This window comes from Triticum aestivum, chromosome 6D, assembly GCF_018294505.1.
Source record: "Triticum aestivum cultivar Chinese Spring chromosome 6D, IWGSC CS RefSeq v2.1, whole genome shotgun sequence".
Taxonomy (NCBI): domain Eukaryota; kingdom Viridiplantae; phylum Streptophyta; class Magnoliopsida; order Poales; family Poaceae; genus Triticum; species Triticum aestivum.
Window position 1 is genome coordinate 251505013 of NC_057811.1, and position 11513 is coordinate 251516525.

Consider the following 11513-nt stretch of genomic DNA (forward strand, 5'->3'; position numbering starts at 1 on the left):
TGAGGTCCGTCCTGCCTTCGGTCGCGGCATGCTGTCGCTCAACAGTGGCATGGCGGCGCTTGACGACAATTTTGCCGACAAAGTGCTGATGGTAACCATCAACGGCGACCGGCCTCCCGTCTCGCCGGACGACCTTGTCAAAGCTCTTGGCATTGCGCACGACATCCAAATAAGTGACTTGCTCGTCGAAGTCTGTCCGCCACCGGCTGATTTCTTCGTCAGGTTCCGGACAACTTTCGACTACAGTCGTGTGTTCGAATCTTCCCGGCGTTTGTTCTGTGATGGCGCACTGGTGATCTTTGATCGGTGGCGCCAAGGATGGGGCTCGGTGCCCTCTGAGCATGAGTTTTTAACAAAGCTTACCTTCCATGGCATGCCTCGACGTGCTTGGAACAGCGAGTCCATGAATGAGCTTATCAATGACCTTGGAGGTGAGCTCGGAAGTATTTTATTCCTCCAGACAGCTAGGCTCTGGCGGTTATGGAATGGATGAAGAAGCCGTCCACCATACCGAAGGTGATTGGTGTTGAGATACCGGTGCAGGAACCGGGGTTGTACTATTCGTCGCCACCAAGGTCGCCACGGACCACATTAGGGATGTACCCGTATCGAGTGTTCGTGCATGTCGAAGAAGTGGTCAATCCATCAATCAAAGTCCTACCGCCGCAGCTGGTGCCAGGGTCCGTCTGAAGGAAAAATGCCCTAGAGGCAATAAAAAGTTATTATTTATTTCCTTATATCATGATAAATGTTTATTATTCATGCTAGAATTGTATTAACCGGAAACTTGATACATGTGTGAATACATAGACAAACAGAGTGTCACTAGTATGCCTCTACTTGACTAGCTCGTTGATCAAAATGGTTATGTTTCCTAGCCATAGACATGAGTTGTCATTTGATTAATGGGATCACATCATTAGGAGAATGATGTGATTGACTTGACCCGTTCCGTTAGCTTAGCACTCGATCGTTTAGTATGTTGCTATTGCTTTCTTCATGACTTATACATGTTCCTATGACTATGAGATTATGCAACTCCCGTTTACCGGAGGAACACTTTGTGTGCTACCAAACGTCACAACGTAACTGGGTGATTATAAAGGTGCTCTACAGGTGTCTCCAAAGGTACTTGTTGGGTTGGCGTATTTCGAGATTAGGATTTGTCACTCCGATTGTCGGAGAGGTATCTCTGGGCCCACTCAGTAATACACATCACAATAAGCCTTGCAAGCATTGTGACTAATGAGTTAGTTGCGGGATGATGTATTACGGAACGAGTAAAGAGACTTGCCGGTACCGAGATTGAACTAGGTATTGAGATACCGACGATCGAATCTCGGGCAAGTAACATACCAATGACAAAGGGAACAACGTATGTTGTTATGCGGTCTGACCGATAAAGATCTTCGTAGAATATGTGGGAGCCAATATGAGCATCCAGGTTCCGCTATTGGTTATTGACCGGAGAGGTGTCTCAGTCATGTCTACATAGTTCTCGAACCCGTAGGGTCCGCACGCTTAACGTTACGATGACGGTTATATTATGAGTTATGTGTTTTGATGTACCGAATGAGTTCGGAGTCCCGGATGAGATCGGGGACATGACGAGGAGTCTCGAAATGGCCGAGACGTAAAGATCGATATATTGAACGACTATATTCGGACTTCGGAAAGGTTCCGATTGATTCGGTTATTTTTCGGAGTACCAGAGAGTTATGGGAATTCGTATTGGGCCTGAATGGGCCATACGGGAAAGGAGAGAAAGGCCCCAAAGGGTGGCCGCACCCCTCCCCATGGACTAGTCCGAATTGGACTAGGGAGGGGGGCGCCCCCTTCCTTCTTTCTCCTTATCCCTTCCCTTTTCCTACCCCAACAAGGAAAGGAGGAGTCCTACTGCCGGTGGGAGTAGGACTCCCCCCTTGGCGCGCCCTCCTCCTTGGCCGGCGGCCTCCCCCTTGCTCCTTTATATACGGGGGCAGGGGGGCACCCCATGACACACAATTGATCAACGATCTTTTAGCCGTGTGCGGTGCCCCCCTCCACCATATTACACCTCGATAATATCGCAGCGGTGCTTAGGCGAAGCCCTGCGTCGGTAGAACATCATTATCGTCACCATGCCGTCGTGCTGACGAAACTCTCCCTCAACACTCGGCTGGATTGAATTGGAGGGACGTCACGAGCTGAACGTGTGCTGAACTCGGAGGTGCCGTGCGTTTGGTACTTGATCGGTCGGATCGTGAAGACGTACGACTACATCAACCGCGTTGTGTTAACGCTTCCGCTTTCGGTCTACGAGGGTACGTGGACAACACTCTCCTCTCTCGTTGCTATGCATCACCATGATCTTGCGTGTGCGTAGGAAATTTTTTGAAATTACTACGTTCCCCAACAGTGGCATCCGAGCCTGGTTTTATGCGTTGATATTATGCACGAGTAGAACACAAGTGAGTTGTGGGCGATATAAGTCATACTGCTTACCAGCATGTCATACTTTGGTTCAGCGGTATTGTGAGATGAAGCGGCCCGGACCGACATTACGCGTACGCTTATGCGAGACTGGTTTCACCGTTGCGAGCACTCGTTGCTTAAAGGTGACTGGCGGGTGTCTGTCTCTCTCACTTTAGTTGAACCGGGTGTGGCTACGCCCGGTCCTTGCGAAGGTTAAAACAGCACCAACTTGACAAACTATCGTTGTGGTTTTGATGCGTAGGTAAGAACGGTTCTTGCTAAGCCCGTAGCAGCCACGTAAAACTTGCAACAACAAAGTAGAGGACGTCTAACTTGTTTTTGCAGGGCATGTTGTGATGTGATACGGTCAAGACATGATGCTATATTTTATTGTATGAGATGATCATGTTTTGTAACCGAGTTATCGGCAACTGGCAGGAGCCATATGGTTGTCGCTTTATTGTATGCAATGCAATCGCCATGTAATTGTTTTACTTTATCACTAAGCGGTAGCGATAGTCGTAAAAGCAATAGTTGGCGAGACGACAACGATGCTACGATGGAGATCAAGGTGTCGAGCCGGTGACGATGGTGATCATGACGGTGCTTCGGAGATGGAGATCACAAGCACAAGATGATGATGGCCATATCATATCACTTATATTGATTGCATGTGATGTTTATCTTTTATGCATCTTATCTTGCTTTGATTGATGGTAGCATTATAAGATGATCCCTCACTAAATTATCAAAGTATAAGTGTTCTCCCTGAGTATGCACCGTTGCGAAAGTTCTTCGTGCTGAGACACCATGTGATGATCGGGTGTGATAGGCTCTACGTTCAAATACAACGGGTGCAAAACAGTTGCACACGCGGAATACTCATGTTAAACTTGACGAGCCTAGCATATGCAGATATGGCCTCGGAACACGGAGACCGAATGGTCGAGCGTGAATCATATAGTAGATATGATCAACATAGTGATGTTCACCGTTGAAACTACTCCATCTCACGTGATGATCGGACATGGTTTAGTTGATATGGACCACGTGATCACTTAGAGGATTAGAGGGATGTCTATCTAAGTGGGAGTTCTTAAGTAATATGATTAATTGAACTTAAATTTATCATGAACTTAGTCCTGATAGTATTTTGCAAATTATATTGTAGATCAATAGCTCGTGTTGTTGCTTCCCTATGTTTATTTTGATATATTCCTAGAGAAAAATTATGTTGAAAGATGTTAGTAGCAATGATGCGGATTGGATCCGTGATCTGAGGATTATCCTCATTGCTGCAGAGAAGAATTATGTCCTTGATGCACCGCTAGGTGACAGACCTATTGCAGGAGCAGATGCAGACGTTATGAACGTTTGGCTAGCTCAATATGATGAATACTTGATAGTTTAGTGCACCATGCTTAACGGCTTAGAATCGGGACTTCAAAGACGTTTTGAACGTCATGGACCATATGAGATGTTCCAGGAGTTGAAGTTAATATTTCAAGCAAATACCCGAGTTGAGAGATATGAAGTCTCCAACAAGTTCTATAGCTAAAAGATGGAGGAGAATAGCTCAAGCAGTGAGCATGTGCTCAGATTGTCTGGGTACTACAATCGCTTGAATCAAGTGGGAGTTAATCTTCCAGATAAAATAGTGATTGACAGAATTCTCTAGTCACATCACCAAGTTAGTAGAACTTTGTGATGAACTATAGTATGCAAGGGATGACGAAAGTAATTCCCGAGCTCTTCGTGATGCTGAAATCGACGAAGGTAGAAATCAAGAAAAACATCAAGTGTTGATGGTTGACGAGACCACTAGTTTCAAGAAAAGGGCAAAGGGAAGAAGGGGAACTTCAAGAAGAACGGCAAGCAAGTTGCTGCTCAAGTGAAGAAGCCTAAGTCTTGTCCTAAGCCTGAGACTAAGTGCTTCTACTGCAAAGGGACTGGTCACTGGAAGCGGAACTACCCCAACTATTTGGTGGATAAGAAGGATGGCAAAGTGAACAAAGGTATATTGGATATACATGTTATTGATGTGTACTTTACTAGTGTTTATAGCAACCCCTCGGTATTTGATACTGGTTCAGTTGCTAAGAGTAGTAACCCGAAACGGGAGTTGCAGAATAAACAAAGACTAGTAAAAGGCGAGGTGACGATGTGTGTTGGAAGTAGTTCCAAGATTGATATGATCATCATCGCACACTCCCTATACTTTCGGGATTAGTGTTGAAACTAAATAAGTGTTATTTCGTGTTTGCATTGAGCATGAATATGATTTGATCATGTTTGTTGCAATACGGTTATTCATTTAAATTAGAGAATAATTGTTGTTCTGTTTACATGAATAAAACCTTCTATGGTCATACACCCAATAAAATGGTTTGTTGGATCTCGATCGTAGTGATACACATATTCATAATAATGAAGCCAAAAGATGCAAAGTTAATAATGATAGTGCAACTTATTTGTGGCACTGCCGTTTAGGTCATATTGGTGTAAAGCGCATGAAGAAAATCCATGCTGATGGGCTTTTGGAATCACTTGATTATGAATCAGTTGATGCTTGCGAACCATGCCTTATGGGCAAGATGACTAAGACTCCGTTCTCCGGAACAATGGAGCGAGCAACTGACTTATTGGAAATAACACATACTGATGTATGCGATCCGATGAGCGTTGAGGCTCGCGGCGGGTATCATTATTTTCTGAACTTCACAGATGATTTGAGCAGATATGTGTATATCTACTTGATGAAACATAAGTCTGAAACATTTGAAAAGTTCATATAATTTCAGAGTGAAGTGGAAAATCATCGTAACAAGAAAATAAAGTTTCTACGATCTGATCGCAGAGACGAATATTTGAGTTACGAGTTTGCCCTTCAGTTAAAACAATGTGAAATAGTTTCACTACTCACGCCATCCGGAACACCACAGCGTAATGGTGTGTCCGAACGTCATAACCGTACTTTATTGGATATAGTGCAATCTATGATGTCTCTTACCGATTTACCACTATCGTTTTGGGGTTATGCATTAGAGACAGCTGCATTCACGTTAAATAGGGCACCGTCAAAATCCGTTGAGGCGACACAATATGAACTATGGTTTAGCAAGAAACCTAAGCTGTCGTTTCTTAAAGTTTGGGGTTGCGATGCTTATGTGAAAAAGTTTCAGCATGATAAGCTCAAACCCAAATCGGAGAAGTGCCTCTTCATAGAATACCCAAAAGAGACTATTGGTTACACCTTCTATCACAGTTCCGAAGGCAAGATCTTTGTTGCTTAATATGGATCCTTTCTAGGGAAGGAGTTTCTCTCGAAAGAAGTGAGTGGGAGGAAAGTAGAACTTGATGAGGTAACTGTACCTACTCCCTTATTGGAAAGTAGTTCATCACAGAGATTTGTTCCTGTGATTCCTACACCAATTAGTGAGGAAGCTAATGATGATGATCATGTAACTTCAGATCAAGTTACTATCGAACCTCGTAGGTCAATCAGAGTAAGATCCGCACCAGAGTGGTACGGTAGTCCTGTTCTGGAGGTCATGTTACTTGACCATGGCGAACCTACGAACTATGAGGAAGTGATGATGAGCCCAGATTCCACAAAATGGCTTGAGGCCATGAAATCTGAGATGGGATCCATGTATGAGAACAAAGTGTGGACTTTGGTTGACTTGCCCGATGATCGGTAAGCCATAGAAAATAAATGGATCTTCAAGAGGAAGACGGACGCTGATAGTAGTGTTACTATCTACAAAGCTAGAATTGTCGCAAAAGGTTTTCGTCAAGTTTAAGGTGTTGACTACGATGAGAGTTTCTCACTCGTATCTATGCTTAAGTCTGTCCTAATCATGTTAGCAATTGCCGCATTTTATGAAATTTGGCAAATGGATAAACAAAACTGCATTCCTTAATGGATTTATTAAAGAAGAGTTGTATATGATGCAACCAGAAGGTTTTGTCAATCCAAAAGGAGCTAACAAAATATGCAAGCTCCAGCGATCCATCTATGGACTGGTGCAAGCATCTCGGAGTTGGAATATACGCTTTGATAAGTTGATCAAAGGATATAGTTTTATACAGACTTGCGGTGAAGCCTGTATTTACAAAAAGTGAGTGGGAGCACTAAAGCATTTCTGATAAGTGTATGTGAATGACATATTGTTGATCGGAAATAATGTAGAATTATTCTGCAAAGCATAAAGGAGTGTTTGAAAGGAGTTTTTCAAAGAAAGACCTCGGTGAAGCTGCTTACATATTGAGCATCAAGATCTATAGAGATAGATCAAGACGCTTGATAAGTTTTTTTTCAATGAGTACATACCTTAACAAGATTTTGAAGTGGTTCAAAATGGAACAGTCAAAGAAAGAGTTTCTTGCCCGTGTTACAAGGTGTGAAATTGAGTAAGACTCAAAGCCCGACCACGGCAGAAGATGGAAAAAGAATGAAAGTCATTCCCTATGCCTCGGCCATAGGTTCTATAAAGTATGCCATGCTGCGTACCAGATCTATTGTATACCCTACACTGATTTTGGCAAGGGAGTACAATAGTGATCTAGGAGTAGATCACTGGACAGCGGTCAAAATTATCCTTAGTGGAATAAGGATATGTTTCTCGATTATGGAAGTGACAAAAGGTTCATCGTAAAGGGTTACGTCGATGCAAGTTTTGACACTAATCTAGATGACTCTAAGTCTCGGTCTAGATACATATTGAAAGTGGGAGCAATTAGCTAGAGTAGCTCCATGCAGAGCATTGTAGACATAGAAATTTGCAAAATACTTATGGATCTGAATGTGACAGACCCGTTGACTAAAATTATCTCACAAGCAAAACATGATCACACCTTAGTACTCTTTGGGTGTTAATCACATAGCGATGTGAACTAGATTACTGACTCTAGTAAACCCTTTGGGTGTTGATCACATGACGATGTGAACTATGGGTATTAATCACATGGTGATGTGAACTATTGATGTTAAATCACATGGCGATGTGAACTAGATTATTGACTCTGGTGCAAGTGGGAGACTGAAGGAAATATGCCCTAGAGGCAATAATAAAGTTATTATTTATTTCCTTATATCATGATAAATGTTTATTATTCATGCTAGAATTGTATTAACCGGAAACTTGATACATGTGTGAATACATAGACAAACAGAGTGTCACTAGTATGCCTCTACTTGACTAGCTCGTTGATCAAAGATGGTTATGTTTCCTAGCCATAGACATGAGTTGTCATTTCATTAACGGGATCACATCATTAGGAGAATGATGTGATTGACTTGACCCATTCCGTTAGCTTAGCACTTGATCGTTTAGTATGTTGCTATTGCTTTCTTCATGATTTATACATGTTCCTATGACTATGAGATTATGCAACTCCCGTTTAGCGGAAGAACACTTTGTGTGCTACCAAACATCACAACGTAACTGGGTGATTATAAAGGTGCTCTACAGGTGTCTCCAAAGGTACTTGTTGGGTTGGCGTATTTCGAGATTAGGATTTGTCACTCCGATTGTCGGAGAGGTATCTCTAGGCCCACTCAGTAATACACATCACAATAAGCCTTGCAAGCATTGTGACTAATGAGTTAGTTGTGGGATGATGTATTACGGAACGAGTAGAGAGACTTGCCGGTAACGAGATTGAACTAGGTATTGAGATACCGACGATCGAATCTCGGGCAAGTAACATACCAATGACAAAGGGAACAACGTATGTTGTTGCGGTTTGACCGATAAAGATCTTCGTAGAATATGTGGGAGCCAATATGAGCATCCAGGTTCCGCTATTGGTTATTGACCGGAGAGGTGTCTCGGTCATGTCTACATAGTTCTCGAACCCGTAGGGTCCACACGCTTAACGTTACGATGACGGTTATATTATGAGTTTATGTGTTTTGATGTACCGAAGGAGTTCGGAGTCCCGGATGAGATCGGGGACATGACGAGGAGTCTCGAAATGGCCAAGACGTAAAGATCGATATATTGGACGACTATATTCGGACTTCGGAAAGGTTCCGAGTGATTCGGGTATTTTTTGGAGTACCGGAGAGTTACGGGAATTCGTATTGGGCCTTAATGGGCCATACGGGAAAGGAGAGAAAGGCCCCAAAGGGTGGCCGCACCCCTCCCCATGGACTAGTCCGAATTGGACTAGGGAGGGGGGCGCCCCCTTCCTTCTTTCTCCTTATCCCTTCCCTTCTCCTACTCCAACAAGGAAAGGAGGAGTCCTACTCCCGGTGGGAGTAGGACTCCCCCCTTGGTGCGCCCTCCTCCTTGGCCGGCGGCCTCCCCCCTTGCTCCTTTATATACGGGGGCAGGGGGGCACCCCATGACACACAATTGATCAACGATCTTTTAGCCGTGTGCGGTGCCCCCTCCACCATATTACACCTTGATAATATTGTAGCGGTACTTAGGCGAAGCCCTGCGTCGGTAGAACATCATCATCGTCACCACGCCGTCGTGCTGACGAAACTCTCCCTCAACACTCGGCTGGGTCGGAGTTCGAGGGACGTCATCGAGCTGAACGTGTGCTGAACTCGGAGGTGCCGTGCGTTCGGTACTTGATCGGTCGGATCATGAAGACGTACGACTACATCAACCGCGTTGTGTTAACGCTTCCGCTTTCGGTCTACGAGGGTACGTGGACAACACTCTCCCCTCTCATTGCTATGCATCACCATGATCTTGCGTGTGCGTAGGCATTTTTTTAAAATTACTACGTTCCCCAACACCGTCGACGACGTCCATTACAGGAGTCAACGTCAGACTTTCCCCGTGTTTCTCGGAACGATGGATGGCACAAGGCTTACTCCATCGCGCGGCGGAGGCCGCTGCTTCTTTGGGAGAAGAGGCAGGGTGGCTGCCTGGATGTGCTCTAATTTGAGGTAACAACTGAATCTTGTCAGATACTAGTTAAATCTGAGCTATGGGTGTGAAGCACTGATGTGCTAGTACATTTGATTGTGACCTGTTCTAATTTTCTACCTGAACTTTTTTAGAAAGGGTTGTACATCAACTTAATGTGCTAGCAGAACTTATTGTGTTGTGTGTCTGTTTTCTCTGCACAGCATTCAAGATATTTCCTTGTCATTGATAAAGACGATGAACCATTATGTACGAGTTCATTGGTTTCAACATAGCCCTACCCGTAGCGATCCACTACTTCCATCCTGATTGTGCCGCCTGCGTGAAATTTTTGTATGCAAGTTCAGTGTGCTATGATGTTCTATATGATTGTGTCAACTATATAAGTTTTTACTGAGCATCAGCAATGCATATGGCTGAAAGATGTATTTACGAGCATCGACCGATGGGTCTCTCTCTTTCTCACACACACACACACAAGCACACACGCACACACACACAAGTGGGACCCGTTGAATTATTTCTTTGCTCGTGACAACTTTTAATTAGGTTCCACTGTAATCTAACTTTTTTCTTAAGTTATTAATTGAGATTAGTGACTTCAAAAAGTTGTACAAAAGCCTTGTTTGGGCCTTTCCGGCGTCACAACGAAGTTCCTCCATAGAGAACCCAACTGCACAGCACCATCGCAAAGGTTTCTTCCCTGAATGTGGGCTGAGTAGCCATGTTAGGTTGTATTATACTACACAGGCCTTTTTTTAACATCAGCAATGCAAGTAGGCCGACAGTTGTACACAATATCCGGGCCAACTTGTTATTCTCCGCCCGGCTGGGCTGCAAACTTTCCTAGGAGGTATGCATTAGGCTTAACAAGAAAATGGACTTTAAGAAATAATAAATGGGATGTAATTATAATAACTGGGCAGTAACTACAAAAAAATGCACCAAACGCGTAATTAGTTTAAAAAATATATTATTTTTGGAATTTGAAAATTTTAATTTCATTACTTGTTGCGCGCGCAATATTTCGTTGGATTTTAACATAATACAACTTTATTTTGAAATTATATTTAATCTGACTAGAAATTTCGGATAAAAATATTTTGGATCCCATAAAAATGTGGGAATTATTTTTTAATTATGTTTTGAGCGGTTGGTTGAAATTATTAATCGTTGTCCTAGCTAGAAAATGGGTTGTACTTTTAACAAACTGTAAATGGGCTGTAGTAAATTCCATTAGAATTAAAAAAATGGGCTGTACATTCTTACAGATCGCAAATGGGCTATATGTTCTCTGCCTCACACTTGTGGGCCCTATAAGTTGACGCGTCCCCTAAAAAAACTAAGTTGACGCGTATGCAAGGCTTTGTCAACAACACACGGTTCTGGCAGCTGTGGCCATTGGATGTCTATCCAACGGATGTCGTGCTTCTTCTTCAATCTCGGATATTCTTGCTTCAGCCGCCCAAAAAATGATTCCTCCCCCTGACATCTGGGGCGCACTGTTTCGGAGGCTGACCTGTGGGCCTACTAAGTTGACGCATACCAAGGGCTTTGTCAACTTAGTAAATATAAACGATTCTAGCTGCAGTGACCGAATAATGTCCATCCAACGGCCGTAGTGCTTCTTCAACCTATGGTCTTCTTGCTCCAACCGCCCAAAGCAGCGCTGGTCGTGCCGCGTGCTCCTGCCTCCCGTGGCCGGCTAGGATGCCGCAGAGGCCTCAGCGCCCCCTAATACTCCCACCACTGGCCAGGCCATCCCTCTACCAACCCACACCCCCTGTTTTTCTACGGCGACGGTAGCCTCACACCGCAGCCGAACCAGTAAACCCTCGTACTCCTCTCTGCGCGGGCTTCCACTGCCGCGTCTTCCCCGGCTCCACATCGTCCCCTTCCTAGGCCTCGCCGTCGTCCACCGCCCTGGATCTCTCGGCGTGGCGTGGTCAACGTGATCAAGGAACGGCTTCCATCAGACGAGGACTGTACGTGGAGAGGCTGACAGCTGGGTCAACGGCCGCAGCAAGGAAGTGCCTCCTTATTACACGCAAAATAATTATTTCTCCACCTGACAGCGGGGACCCACCGAACGGGCCACCGTATTTCACAAAAAAAACGTTACCGCCGCTGACAGCTCGGATCCTCCAGCTATATCTTCGCACGCAAGGA